This window comes from Symphodus melops (genome assembly GCF_947650265.1).
Source record: "Symphodus melops genome assembly, chromosome: 20".
Classification (NCBI taxonomy): Eukaryota; Metazoa; Chordata; class Actinopteri; order Labriformes; family Labridae; genus Symphodus; species Symphodus melops.
Window position 1 is genome coordinate 5,737,076 of NC_136710.1, and position 14,759 is coordinate 5,751,834.

The 14,759-nt window shown below is 41.9% G+C and overlaps 2 protein-coding genes across 2 annotated transcripts in view; both read right to left on the minus strand.

The window, feature by feature from the left end:
* ppp1r14bb (protein phosphatase 1, regulatory (inhibitor) subunit 14Bb) overlaps positions 1-14,759 on the minus strand; it is a 190,008-nt gene that overhangs the window by 141,990 nt on the left and 33,259 nt on the right. The gene's annotated exons all lie outside the window — the stretch shown is intronic.
* Positions 1-14,759, minus strand: part of slc8a4b (solute carrier family 8 member 4b) — an 83,109-nt gene that overhangs the window by 58,360 nt on the left and 9,990 nt on the right. The window contains exon 2 of the mRNA XM_079371411.1: positions 8,714-8,776. The gene's annotated coding sequence lies outside the window, so the exon portion shown is untranslated. The remainder of the gene's footprint in view (positions 1-8,713; positions 8,777-14,759) is intronic.

Below are 14,759 nucleotides of genomic sequence, written 5' to 3' on the forward strand. Positions count from 1 at the left end.
ATCCCACCTCGTTCCTGTAATGATAATGGCTTCTCGCAGTTAGCTGTTAATTACTGCTGCCTGCATGTGTCTCAGTGTGCGTGTGCGTGTGTGTGTGTGTGTGTGTGTGTGTGTGTGTGTGTGTGTGTGTGTGTGTGTGTGTGTGTGTGTGTGTGTGTGTGTGTGGGTGCGTGTGGGTGCGTGTGTGTTTTCATTATGCTGAGCACGCTCAATGAGTGTGTGCAGCCACGAGTGAAAGCAGCTTTTTGTCTGTCTGCAGACAGACAAAAAGAAGAGAGATAAAGTTAGAGAAAGACTCAGACGAACAGGTGCAGGTAGTCCCTGAGTCACCCTGACCTTATGATTGGCCCTCATGAACACACACCATTATGCACACACACATAAGGATCGTGTCTGTGGCACGCAATGTGGGGCCGAGTTGTCAGAACATTTCATTTTAGTGCTCTGTACTTGACACAACCATCTGGCTTAGCTGCAGGATACTTTAAACACACACACACACACACACACACACACCTGCAGGAGTCACATTGATAACAAGCACTATTCTCACCATAGAAACACGGAAGAAATATTGAAATTCCCCGAGATATCACGCTGTTCACACATGATCCTACGCATGAATAAATTATTTAGGTGCACATAAATTTAAAAACATCCAGCCAGAAATCAATTAAGATGCAGATGTCCTTTCCTCGCATGGCTCCTTAACAAATCTCCTCTGTGTCGCCTTGCCTTTGCCCCGCAGTAAAATATACGAGTCTCCAGAGCTCTCATCCAAGCACTGCATTAAATTACCAGCACTGAAATATTAAATGCATTTGGGGGAGAGTAAACATCAAAGTGTGAGGCTGTGGTGACTGAGAGGGCCTCGCTGTTGTTGTGCCCTTGCACTGCACTTCATAAAATCAATCGTCTCTTAATTACAAGTGCGAGGAGTACCATGAAACCCTCTCCTTTGATTGCATAATTCTGTCAGTGCCTTCAGTTTGCTTCAGCAGTGTAGGCTATAATTGCTCATGCTAACTGCACAGATCATTACAATCCAACCGCCACTCGTGTTCGGAAAGCAGATCGCATTAATTTCCGAAAAAGGAGAAAGTAAACCGTTGGCCCATTTCTGTCACGTACAAACCAGCTCAGACTTTTTGTGTGTGCTATCGTGGTGCTGCAAACAAACCGCATGCGGACAGTTAATGCGTATGTGCCATGGGTTCAGTGGCGTTTCTGCACTCTGTTGGGACCCTTGGCAAAAATCAATTAAGGGACCCCCCACGTCTCTTTCAGACATCTTAACGTGTGTCAGGACTCAAACCTTGTCAACCATTCAGTCCTGCTCATGACTGAATAGATTTTCTGCAGCCACATGTCAGGTGGCAGCTTAACTTTGCATTTCCTTGTATATTTGTACTTCCCATTCACCTCTATTAAATTCCAATATACCACTCAACAGCGGTGTGAAGGTAATGGCACATTTTCATGCTTGACTGTGCACACTGCAGACGAAGGCATTTATTGGATTGTCACTTATGAAGGAGATTTTTTGTGTGCCTGTGTCGTTCTGTGTGAGAGGGTGTGTGTGTTATTGCACCTGTGAGTATGCTCTAGAGGATTCTTAAGCTTCCTGCGCTCTATTCGGCCGTGAATGCCTATTAGAGGAGCACTTACCTGGACACACACAAACACACACACACACACACACACACACACACACACACAAACACAAGCAGTCTACCTTCACTCCAAAGGTTTTTAAACTTTCAAAAACGATACTCCGTGTTCTACCGTTCTGGTGTTATAAATCAGAGAGCTGTGTTTCTACCCCTGATGTAGATCTTTCTTAAGTGTCACATTAGATGAGGCAGAATGTCTCTGACTTCTAAAAGCTTCTGGTGTGCGGAGCAGTAAGGTCAACGCTTACCGAAGGCAAAAACGAAGAATATGCGTTGGGCGCTTGACTGCAGAAGGACACAAACAACACTTTTGTTTATATAGCCTCTGTTTGATACAGGCTGTTTTATCAGTACAGCTGTATCTTCAAAACTAATTGGAGCAGCTCAATGAAACCTCGGCTACTTCATTTACATAAACGAAACAACAGTTTGTTTGGTTGTAGTCTTTTTTTTTTTTACTGGGGATATAAGCTCATTGCTGGGATGTGGTGACCCTTGTCACTGATGTTGTTAACCACTCAGATCATTTACTTCACTTATAAAGATAGAAAACTACAACCATGCTTGTAACTTAGAGTGGTGAATGACGGGAAAGAAGCCCCAGGTCGGATTCTAATCTGGGTTGCCCGGTTGGAGGACTATGGCCTCTGTACTTGTTCCATGCTCGAGTACTCGCATACTTTTTGCCCTGGTTCTATTGGAATCTGTGTTTTGGCTTTGTGAAATTCACAATGTGTTTATTTTGTTATCCAGTGCTGGCTTTCCATCAAAAAAACCCATGTGCCCAGCACAATAAAAAGCCACTTGCAAGTAGACCTAACAACTTCACCGGGGAATCTCTGAGCCCATTCTGTAAATTCTCGAGCTCATTCTATTTCCACCCTAAACCACATTGCGTCAGCCTTTCATCTTTAGTATTCTGTACAGCTCCTTTACCTCTCGTACCCATCATTATACCTGTCCTTTTCACCGGTACACCTCGGTCTGTGATCCAAATTTTCTTCTCTGCAGTCAGTCATCCTACAGTAATTTGGCAACATTTTCCCCCTCTTCTTCTCACTCCCTTCCTTCCATCTCTCTTCCTGTTTTATCAGTTTCTTTTTACCACTCAGACACCCTTAACATACTTCCACCTGCCATGCATTCCTATCTTCCATCCTTTTCTTTCTGACAGTTTTGCCTTGTGACTCCTCCATCTCTCAACGTTTCTGTCATTTCTAACTGCTCACTTTTGTCCTTTGTCTCCTTCTCACGCTATCGTCTCTCGCCTTAATTTCCTTCTTTGTGGCTCTATTGATTTGTACATCAACCAAAGCCATAAAAAGTTGTCATCTGCTCAAACAAGCTTCTTTGGAGCATGGCTACAAATGTGAACAATCGGTAAGATGCGAACATTATGTCACAGCACCAGAAAAAAATGTCCTTTAATCACATGGAAAAAAAATATTCCAAACTAACAGCATTACAAGCTTTAACAGATATGTTGAATACAGAAAACCAGGACCGAAATAAAAACATTGAAGAATGAACTAAGCTGCCTAAGGAGTAACCAAAGAACCAAAAAAGGAAAACTGAAACCAAGGCATGGACTTAAGAAGCAAGGAGAAAGCCGAAAATCAAATTAAAGACACCACAATGAAGAAGACAATCAAGAAACTACTGAAAGATGGAAGCCAAGGAACAATCAATAAAGTGAAACAAAGGTCCAACAATATTAGAAAGAATCAATTTATTTAACAATAGGAAGACTAAAGACCAAACCTCATCAATATTGTTGTGGTTTGCTTTGTGTAATGGTCTTTTAAATATTTAGTCCCCTGGTCCTCATTTCAATCTGACTGATCCCTAAAACCTTTGGAGAATGCATTTCAATCACCTACTTATATATTCATCATTGATCCTTGGTGAACCCGTGCAAGGGCTCTGATAATGATCGGTGGCAGGATCCATAATCACGCGGCACCACACACATTCAACAGGAATTAGACAGCAGTAAAAAGGTTATTTCATTAATTCTGAGAGTGTCAAAGTGACCTTTGACCTTTCAATCAATCTTTATTTATATTCCTATATCACATTTACATTGACCTTTGAATATGAGCTGGCCAGCTGGTCAGACATTTTCATCTCTGCTACTCGCACATCTCTAACATTTGTTCCCTTTGTGTCTTTGTCCCTTTGACTCTTTTCTTTTATTCAAGTCATGACGTTGGTATAAATTATAGAAGAACAATTTCAAAATTGCACAACCTCAACCCAAAATTAAATATTGATGTGATTCCATTCCTTCTCTCCCTACCTTTTCCTGTCTCTCTCTGGATTTGCACACACGTACTCAAATACAGCATACGCACACAAATTTCCAAACACAAGTGATCTGTGTTTGGATCTATATTGAAGCAACCGTGTGCGACGGACCGAGGGATTTTCCAAAGGTCAAACAGAAACACCAAGCTTACCCTTAAATATACCAGCACACAGAATACACAAACACACTCACAAACACATAAAGGTTTCGTATGCAGAGTACTGTGACGCTTCTGAAACAGTGACACAAAGCTTATGCAAGCAGGCACAGAGATAAAAAAAACAACACAACAACACAGAGCTGAAATGTGAAATGAGTGCATGGACACACTCTCACACCTCTGACTGTGTTGTACACTTGTCTAAATGGCACTGTATTGAGTCAAGGGTGACTGAGTGACTCACTGTTGCAGGTGACTGCCAATTTGGCCTGTGTGCATTGGCAACAGACGCACAAACACCAAGAGTCAATAACCGTGTGTGTTCACAAACACTAAAACAGACACCAAATGTTTTTAAAGATGTAGTATTCAGCTTGAGGAGTGAGTCAGCCATACTTGACTTTTGACGCTGTTAAAAACGTTGATTTTTGGCTTTGTCGGTCTCTATGTGCTTTCAATCAATCTTTATTTGTATTGTGCAGATTCACAACGATTGTTACCTCAAGACGCTTTACAAAAAGGACCTTAGTCTTCGTCTACAAACATTACAAAAGAGCAGGTCAAACAACATGCTTATCGTTATGTTACAAAAAGCAGGTAAAGGATCCAGCTTAATCCGTCATAGCGTGGCAAGAAAAAACTCCCCTTCATGACAGATCAGCCACTCTCGACCTATTTTCACAGCGAGCATCGCTGGGCCAGAAACACCACCACACTCTATTCGGTTCCAAACACGATCTATGACCGAGCCTGCTGCAAGCACGCTTCAAGCTGAACATAATCGAACGACCTGAACAGGAAGTCAGACAAGGAAATGCTGAGAGCATCTTCAGAAAGACAAAGCAACATGTTGTTTGCACGTTATTCTCTTAATTCCAGCGTGATCTTGAATTTCTCCTGTGATGTGCGCACAGCTGCTCATGGCTGCGCTCACGCTCCAGAGACAATGAAGCAGGGTGTACCAAACCGTGGCGCTGCTGAAACCTATAGTGCAGACTCTGAGGAAATTGGCAATTAATGTTACTAAATGGCTTTGTAGTAATTGCAGCTTAATGGTGTAACCGCTTCACATGCACTCACCCCACTTACCTCTACATATCATTTTTAAGGAGGAGATTCTGTAACTGCTGCTTATCCCTTTCTAATCAAGAATCAGAGGAGACATCGTGTCTCATCCCTAAGTCTTCAATCTTGACATTCTAAAAGAACAGACTAGAAAAATGCTACACAAGCTCATGTCCATTTCCCATTTGCTTGCCTAAAACAGCTAAGCTAGGTGATCATGAACTGACAGAGGGGTATAGAAATCAACTCACCACACTCTTGGTAAAAACATGTGATATCAGCTTTATAACACAGATAGCTCTGACAGTATGTTGCCTTCAATGCTAACGACAGCTGGTTGCATTCCTCCCATTTGGCCTGCAGGAGCTGAATATAAGCAGCTAACTGGGTCGGCAGATGACAGAACTGACTTCAAGTCATCTAATGTTGATGTCTTTGCTTTGACAAGACAAGCAGGCTGAGCTGCCCGACACCAAGCCATTCAACTTCTTACAAAACCGTCTTGTGTTATCTGCTGTGTCTCTTCTGTTTCTTCCTAAAAACAGTATATTTACAAGAGATAAAAAAAATTTCCCTCATCATTGTTGTTGTAAATAATTTAAAGGTTGTTGAACCCTAACAAGCAGCATTCACTGTGTGCCATTTTCCTTTAGAGGTCATTTAATGATGCTCTGTGCTGTGATATCGCCCGAAGCTGCGTATTGGCCAACACTAACACAGTCAGAAGCAAAGCCAGAGAAAAACACTTTAGGTCACAGTGGGAGCCTTCATCTGCTCCTAAAGATGCTCCACTGCCATTTTATCCTTTCTTCAATTGAGTTTGGATAATGGCTGGTACCTCGGACAAATATAATACTAGCGCGAGACACCAAAAAGGAGTTGAGCAAACATGGGTGTTAAGCCGAGCTAATGATAGTGGCAACTAAACTTGCAATCCTGGCCGATACTGCTGTGTCGGCAAAAACGTCAGACGACAAGACTACTATTCAAGTTGTCACTGATTTTGTCCAAGTCCCAAATTTCCATCTCTGCTGAGAGCAATATCGAACAGCACCTTTAGGATGACTTTGAATGTGTTTCAGGTGTGTGCAGCAGGAGAGTCTCTCAACCAATTCTTAGACCGGAGGACATAAACTCGAGACGACTGTGAAGGAAGCATCAAAAAAATCAACACAGAATCCCTGCAGCAGTGAGAGGAGAGTGAACTGAGAATGAACCTTTTGAAAGAAAACCCCAGATAAAAAGGACTAAAATTAACAAGCTGCATTGATGCAACTTGGCTCCAACTCGGGTCCTGTAAAGTTGAAATTGGACCCAAGTGCAAAAAAGACCCCACAATAACTGGTATAGAGACTCCCTTTCACCTATTTTTTGAACTATTGGAGCGGCAGGGCTCACTGAACAAGTGCTTTCTTAGCAAAGATAACCCCAAATCTGCAGTGGACATACATAAACAGAGATAGAAAAAAAAGTGAATTGAATTAGAGAGATCACCTGATTTAGTGGGCAAAAACAATCAAAACATCCCTGGATGCAATCAAAGAGGAAACCTGTGTTTTACTTTATTCTCCAGCCCTCTCATCTTACTGTGTTTAACGTGTCGCAAAGTGCATCACACACTCAAAAAGGCCAAAGGTCAAAGCAGAGGGCTGCAGCTGTGGTCCGACCTGTGGCGCCATTTCCAGCGTGTCATTCCCCGCTCTGTCTCTCCCGGATTTCTGACTTCATCCACCGTTCTGTCTCTAAACCAATGCACCAAAAAGCCCACCCAAAAAAGAAAAAGAAAGAACAATCCATTCTAAGACTAAAGATAAGAGAAGAGTCCTGTAAATTGTTTTTTTTTTCTTACTTGATTCAAAATTGGATTTGAGATGCTTCAAAGAGACACAGGTGCGCTCCTTTTTTTTTTAAAAATAAAAGACAAATGATAGAAACAACCTACAAAGGAGAAACTGGAGGCTCATGGTCCAACTCTAACTTAGTTGAAACTCTGAATATTCTTTGATTTGAGCATGTTTGTACATAAAATGTACAAACATGGTATTTTGTGTAGCTTCACATTCCACCTCTTCATCTTTGGTGCCTTGTTAGGCTTTGGTGTCTTTTTTATAGGTAAACAGACAAGAAAGAGTGACTCTTTAAGTTATGTAGCGTAGAGCATAGTTCACATCCCATGCTGCTTTGTGCTTTGGCTGGTATGAAATTGTGTTTATATAACCCCCTTAGGGCAACTATCACACACACACACACACACACACACACACACACACACACACAATCAGCTGCAGGAACACACACAAACAAACACACAGCATAAATGAATCATGCAGCATACGCTCCAATAATATTTGAATTCCCATCTGCTCTCGCTTCAAGACATCTCCAACTCTTCTCACCTGCTTTACAGTTAAAACACACACACACACACACACACACACACACACACACACACACACTTCAGCTCTGCACTAATACAACCAACATAACTAAACCATGTTACCTAATGATGGTGTCCCTGGAGCATGCACACAGATGTAGCGCCACAATGTTACATTGCCCTTAAGGGGTTACACACCTGCCACAGCATCAAGAAAACACTCTCTCTCTCTTTTGGTTGCACCCACTATCTCACGAGCTGCTATTTCTGCACGCACGCACAGTGACACACAAAAAATATTCCTCACACCAATAATCAAGCAGAATCCAACAGCACATCCTGCAGGGACAAAATCTAAGCAACAGTGAATATGCATCAGCACTATGTCACTTCCAATAATATCCGATTCACTGCTAAATGTAGATGGCTGTATAGTGGAAGAGATCGAGAACATAATCTGTGTGTGTGTGTGTGTGTGTGTGTGTGTGTGTGTGTGTGTGCGTGTAACATAGGGAGACAAACAGAAAGAGAGGTTAATAAGAAGGAAGGAAAAAAAGAGTCGAAAGTAGGTCCAATGCTGTTGCCATGGTGATTAATGAGACACAAAAGTCCTTAACGTTATCATTATGGGTATGAGATTATGTGTGCGTACGTGTGTGTGTGTGTGTGTATTTGTGTGTGACAGAAACTAGAGTGAGACAGAGACAATAAAAATTAGAAAATCCTCAGTGAAAGAAGTTGAGTCCATTCCCTCAGCTGCTTTTCTATCTTTAGATCGCTGATGTTTTCTTGCATCTAATCGGGACGCCGTTCGACAGGGAGGGTGGGAGAAGTCAATACAAGCACAGAGCATGAATACAGAAGATTTGAGAGGGAATCAGATTCAAATCAACTTTTGGCCTCCCTGTCGTTTCCCTTTCAAAATTTGAGTTAAACTGCTGCCTGTGACTGAAAGCCCCAGGCGGAGCGAGCCATGAATACAGAGCGTATAGTTCACAAGGGGACAGAGGTAATAGCAAGGTTAACATAGTATGTGTGGGCTTCTGCCTGTCAGTCTCATTCTGTGGACTGATTTCGTAAAATGTGACGTGAATAAGAAATGATCTCCACTCTGTCTAGAGCTTTATTACCTTGAAGGGATGTTCAACACGTGACGCTGTGGACATCTGTGGTTGTTCTCCTCATGTGTGTAGCTGTGAAAAAACAAAACAAGGTCAGACTCAGCTCTCTGTAATTTATAATTTACGTTCAGCTATACATTTAATTCACATTTGGTAATTCAGAGATCATTTTCTGTTTTATTTTGTCATTTCACACCCTTGTGTAATTCCACTTCCTGCCTCTGCCTCTCTGCGTCCTTCACTTCCTGCCTCTGCCTCTCTCACAATACTCTCATCTTTCTATAGCGCTTCAGATGATTTTCTTCAGCCAATAGTAGTAAATAGTAGTAAAGTAGTTTGTCCTTGAGCTCATCAACAAAGTAGTCCATGTTGGAAAGTGAATTTCTAATAATGTACCTTTGATAAAAGCTGCCAACACTGTAATGAACTGTAAATAGGGATGCTGCTGCTGGACTCCTATAAATAACAGAATATCGAGTGAAACTTTTCAAAACTCCTGGTGTTCGTGCCTGTGCATGCGTACTCCACCACACTCCTCATAGTAGTTACTGTAAACAATGCAATAGTCTGCTGCGTTCACAAATCAGCCCAGGAGTTTTTCAGGAGTTTTCTCCAAGTGCTGGAGCATGAGAGGAACTTTTTGCAGATCAATATGTGGCTGTAGAAATTGAATCCGGTAATGCATGCAATGAAAGTACCTGCTACTCAGACTGTATTACTTAGAACAACAACTTCCTTTGGCAAATTCTCTTGTATTTCACTTTTAAACCACAGAACAGAATTCTGGTTTTTAATAATGTTCTTGACTGTAAACACATAGTGATGACTAATGTTAAAAAAGTAACACTGAAGACTGAAACACATTTCAGATTTGTACGGGGCATGTTCACTGAGGGTGTTCAATTTCTCACCTCCTTTAAACCTAAGAGTGAGTGTGCTTCCTGAAGTTCAATTAGAGAGTTCTTGCTCCTCCAAATGAGTTAAATCAAGGCTGCTCAATCGATCTGCAGATCCAGAGGTCGATGCGACCTGAACCGAAGCAGGCATGAAAGAACGTTTGAAGCCTTCGCCCCTCGCCTGACATCCTACTTAACCAGCAGATCTGAGAATAACAAGCATTCATTACACCGACAATCACCCATGCAACTGCACACCCACTTCAATGTCCTGCAACACACAGAAATCCACACCGTTTCTTCTTATACTTCTACTCTCTCTTGTATACATTAGCATGCATGTTAGCTGTAATGTGTGCCATTTGAGTGGGCAGGTTTGTGTGGGTGTGCATGGGAAATTTCAGAGATTACACTCCGCACAGCATCTATTTTAGTCTTTGAAGCCGATAATTTGCAACAGGCTCATTGTGAGAGTGTGGATATGCATGCATGTAGTGCCTGCAGTGTGTGTATGTGTGTGTGTGTATTAATGCTTTATACCTCCTTTGATCCGTCTAAAAGCATGTTTGAAGCTGTGATTGGGATCCAAGCGAGCGGCAGATTGTCTTGCTGGTAATGGCGGAGTAAAGGAGGGAGCGTCAGGAGGGAGAGAAGTAAAGGAGGAGATACAGCTTTAAGAAAAATAATGTGAAAAAACATGGAGGAGAGATAAGAATAACTAAGCAGATGATAAAAGACTAATGGCATACAGATGATACAGTGGAGGAAATGAGCAAAGTATCAGAGGGTCCTTTGGGCTGTTTAAGGCCAGAGAGGTTTGATGGGCTATCATCAAACAGATGAATAGTGAAGAGTGTATAAATGTTTTATGCTACCTCAAGATTGCGCCTACATGAGAGAATTAGCTTCATTAACACGGCCCTGGGGCTGGAGGTTAATAACTACACCACATTTATAAAGACATGATCAGGGAACCGAGGGAAAAATAACTGAATGGACCCCAGCTAATGGAAAAAGGACTCTCAGAAAAACTCGCTATGAAGTATTCATAACGCCTAAACCTGGGTTACATGTTGTGTGCAGACCTGCATGCATTCAGATTATAATGAAGTTATGAAACATGTCTGAACATTCCCAAGAAAAGGTAGAGCATGAACAAAAAGGAACATGGTTCAACAAGAAAAAATAACCCTGAGGACAGAGATGAGATGAGTAACGAGAGATGAAGTCTGTAAACATATCAGGAGAGATTGAACGACGGTGGACGATCTGTTAGGGCACGGGCCCCATGTGAGGAAGCTGTGCTCCTCACAGACTGTCGTTGCTCGGGTTCAGATCCGACCTGTTGCTCCTTTCCAGCATGTCGTCCCCCACAGTCTCTGTCCCTGATTTCCGATTGTCTCTATCCACTGTACAGTAAAGTCTTAGGTTTGGTCACAGGTCAGATTTTAAAATGTCTTTAACTTTTACTGATCTGATGAAAGAATTTGTTTCAACAATTTTTATGGCAAATTATTCAAAAATTTTGAGATTTTTCTTTTTTTTTCACTTTTCAATAGCTTTAGTGAAAGGAACATTATTACAAGAATAAATGTCCTTTTGCATTGCATCACAATTCTTTATAGACATTCTTTATGGACACTGAATGAGTTTGTGCTAGATTTTAAAAAGAAAAAGGTTTTTAATTGACATGTCTGTTTCAAAGCTTTGAACAGGGCGTCATGTCGATGGTATATAGGCCAAGGTTACATGTTATTGTAATGCATCATTAAATAATGCTACGTATCCACTCGTTTATATAAAATCCTTCATAATCTGCTGACCTACAGTGGACTGAGTTTATAAACAATCCCATGCAGCTGTACGCCCACTATCAAAATGATACTGTGACATGACAACTTGGTACTCAATTCTGATTGGCCTGTGGGTGTGCAATACTACTTAATGTAATATATATATTGTCAGGAATCTTTTGATCCTTATTTTATTTCAAAATAAAAGCAGGGTTGAATTCAATCGAAAGTACTTAAAATAAAGTACAATAATTCAAAGTAAAGCCTGATAATCTTTTTAATTATTTTAACTAATTTAAAATAATAAATAATAATTCAAAGATAGGATTAAAAATGCAATTATTCATGATTAACTATTAGACAAGTAAAGGAGATTGGAGAATGGAGCAATCCTCTGAGAGCCCTACAGTTTAGTTGCATGATATGATGGTGTAATACTCAATTGTGATTGGCTGATTTTTGTGCAGTTATGTAACATCATGCAATGTAAACAAACAAGTAATTTAACCAATTTTCTAGATGACTGCATCACAAACTATCACATGAAGTGTCGTGTCACCACCTCATCCATGTCTGTAGTGATTTAATGTAACACACTGTCCAGGTGTTTTGTGATTCCTACAGTATGAGGGACACAAATAAAATAGAGACTGTATAATTGCCGTCATGCAGCTATGGACTTGCAGTGTGGCTCATGCTGTGAAAGTGTCTCCCTCTAACTGGCCCCGGCAGCTTGACAGCTCCCGAACTGTGGCTTTAGATAATCCCCATAATGTAATGTACGCAATCTCATAATGCATATTACATGTATGTTATTATGCAACGCACAATCACCATAATCTTCCTCCAACTTTCTATGGATGGAGAGTCATGGATATGTTTTGTCCGGGCACACAAACACATGCACACACACATGCACTCTGCTCTCCCCGAGCAGAAGTCAGATTGCAGATGTTCATATCCAGTATCTGCCAGCCCCCGTTTGTTTGTTTTTGGCCCTGAGTGTGTGTGTGTGTGTGTGTGTGTGTGTGTGTGTGTGTGTGTGTGTGTGTGTGTGTGTGTGTGTGTGTGTGTGTGTGTGTGTGTGTGATGCTGAGAGGTACTGGCAGCATGGTGCTCAGACTTCCATCCCTTGCTAATGTCACACAGAGAGGATAGCATGGAGCCTGAGGGAGCTGGCTTGCTAAAAAGCACACACACACAGCTGCGTGCACAGACGCACACTTATCACGCATACATAAATGAATGTGAACACTGAAAGTGCACATTTTAACTTACTCACAAAAGCTCACCATGCGTCCATGCGGGCTGTCGTATAGTGTTCAATGTCTCATATGGATTTTTTTTTGCTACAGTAACTTGGTGACACATGAACACACAAGAGGACGCACGCTTCTTTGCTGCTCATTTAAGTGTTACTTTTGTGCTGCTGGGCCCTGATGACACATGACGCTCACATGGAGTTCACAACTAAAAATCATGATACGGCTTGAACACTTTCCATGGCATAAGAATACAGCAAAACACTTTTTGTATCTCGCACACAGACTAAACACCAGTCATCCTGAGGGATCCTCACACTGTGAGTGTTTGCACCACGTTCACCCTGGATGCCTGCACACCTGAACTAAAAGCTTCCCTGTCCTTTCTGTCACTGCTGTTTGCAGCAGCAGAATGTTTACTCGGAGTGACTTGCAGTTTTAGCTGCGAACAATAGAGGAGAACAAGTTTGAGGGGAACAGCTGTGGCTTTCTTAATAAAGCGTCATGAATAGAGGATTAAGTCAACATGACTTGTTTGGAATCAAAGTGTCAGCAGTGGTAACATCAAGGAAACGGGGCTTTTGCTGCAAGATGGGCGCATATGTGCAAACTGCTTCACTGTGAGGGGAGAACAGGGGGGGGATATTTGTGGTTGTTGGATTCAGTTCAATTAATGTACATCATTATCTGTCTTCTTCTATTTATTTAATCCCACTGTGGTTAAACCCTTTGTAGTTTCCTTCCATCTCTCATTGTCCTCTATCTATCCCCCCCCCCCCCTCCCAAATTCTCATCTTCATCATTCTCGCTCCACTGCCTCCTTCCTGATTTCCTTCCAGCAAAGAAATAAGTCCACAAGTCCTTTGGCTCCACACTCAGCCATATTCATAAGTGCTGGCACTCGCCTGCTGTCTCTCGCCTCCATTTCTTTAATTTTACAAGTAAAAAACCCACATGGTGACCAGAATTACTGCTTCTTCTGATGAATGCCAAAAAGAGGTGTGGCACGTTGAGTGTGTGCGTGTGCATCTGCGTGTGCGTGTCCGTGTGTGTTAGTGATGCCAAGTAGCAGTGCAGTTTGATAACAGAGCAGATTGGATAACAGGAGCGTGTTTGATTTGTTTGCGCTCAGGAAATGGGAGCACTGTAAATCTACTGATGTTAAATGGAACCGAGTTTCATTAGCTCAATACTTTCTTGTATGATAAAAAAACCAGCACTGGCCTTTCTTTATTCCACAAGAGCAGCATGGAGAAAGCACTCAATGTCTAAAATGTGTTTTCAAAAAGGTCTTTATTTTCAGCGAGTGAAAGAGAAATACGATTCACGCTGACACTTGTGCCCTTTTGAAATCAGTCACAGTGAGGACTTAGGCGCTCAGAACGGACACATAACATTACCATTAAAGTAAATACAAGAGAACATTTTGCTGAAATATTGCAATTGCACAGCTGTAGTGTGCAAGAGTCTACAGAAAGGGATGCAATGAGCTGGATGTGTTCATTGTCCGTGTGTGAAAGTCAGGCAGAGGAGCCTGCCATAGCATGACAGCTGACTGGATTATGGGTGTTCAGGAGCAACTGTTGTCCAATCCTGATTTATTTAATTCATTTTCCTGTCCTGTCAATCACTTGATCACTTATGATCCTCAACCCCTGCTTTAATCCAATCAGATACATCGCCAGACACGACAACTCACACACGCGCACAAACATGCATACCACCCGGTCCAATGAAGCTGACACTTGCAAGATCGCACAATCACACATGCATGCACTCGTGAACACACCGTCACTGACAAATCGCATGCAGAAAGAGCCCGCAGTCATGCATACGGTGTGGAAGGGGAGCGTGTGTCTGCGTTTGTGTGTGTGTGTGTGTGTGTGTGTGTGTGTGTAGCTCTTATCAGATTACATAAGCAAGGTTTGGGTTTATGCTGCTGTGACAGATTACGCACAAATGAATAGAGGATGAGGCCAGGCGAGAGAAGGATAGAATCAGCCAGGAGAGAAAAGACTAAAACAGATAAGTAAATTATGGAATATAATGCAAGATAAAACGTTTCAGAACAGCGATGGGTTAGACCCTGAATGATTGAAGGGAC